Source organism: Gavialis gangeticus, unplaced genomic scaffold, assembly GCF_001723915.1.
Source record: "Gavialis gangeticus isolate Ggan-Ray unplaced genomic scaffold, GavGan_comp1, whole genome shotgun sequence".
In the NCBI taxonomy this organism is placed as follows: Eukaryota; Metazoa; Chordata; order Crocodylia; family Gavialidae; genus Gavialis; species Gavialis gangeticus.
Genome location: NW_017729024.1, coordinates 161109756 through 161109961, shown reverse-complemented (window position 1 = coordinate 161109961; position 206 = coordinate 161109756). Strand labels below are relative to the sequence as shown.

The 206-nt window shown below is 52.4% G+C and overlaps 1 protein-coding gene across 3 annotated transcripts in view; it reads right to left on the bottom strand.

Annotated features, from left to right (window-relative positions):
• ADAMTS12 (ADAM metallopeptidase with thrombospondin type 1 motif 12) overlaps positions 1 to 206 on the bottom strand; it is a 474912-nt gene that overhangs the window by 297554 nt on the left and 177152 nt on the right. The window lies entirely within an intron of this gene.

Genomic DNA, 206 nt, shown 5'->3' with positions numbered 1-206 from the left:
ATGGGTGGAGTCCCACCTGGTCTCCATTATCCCTATGACATCATATTTATTTGCGTTTAGCAGGAGGACAGGTTCCTTCTGTTTATTCTCCAAGCTCCTGGCATCTGTGTACAGGTACACAAGTGTCCCATTGGGGGCCCCTGCCTTGTGTACAGTTTGTTCCAGGGCTGGGGCAGGGATGGGCTCCCTTAAGTGCCTTGGCCTGA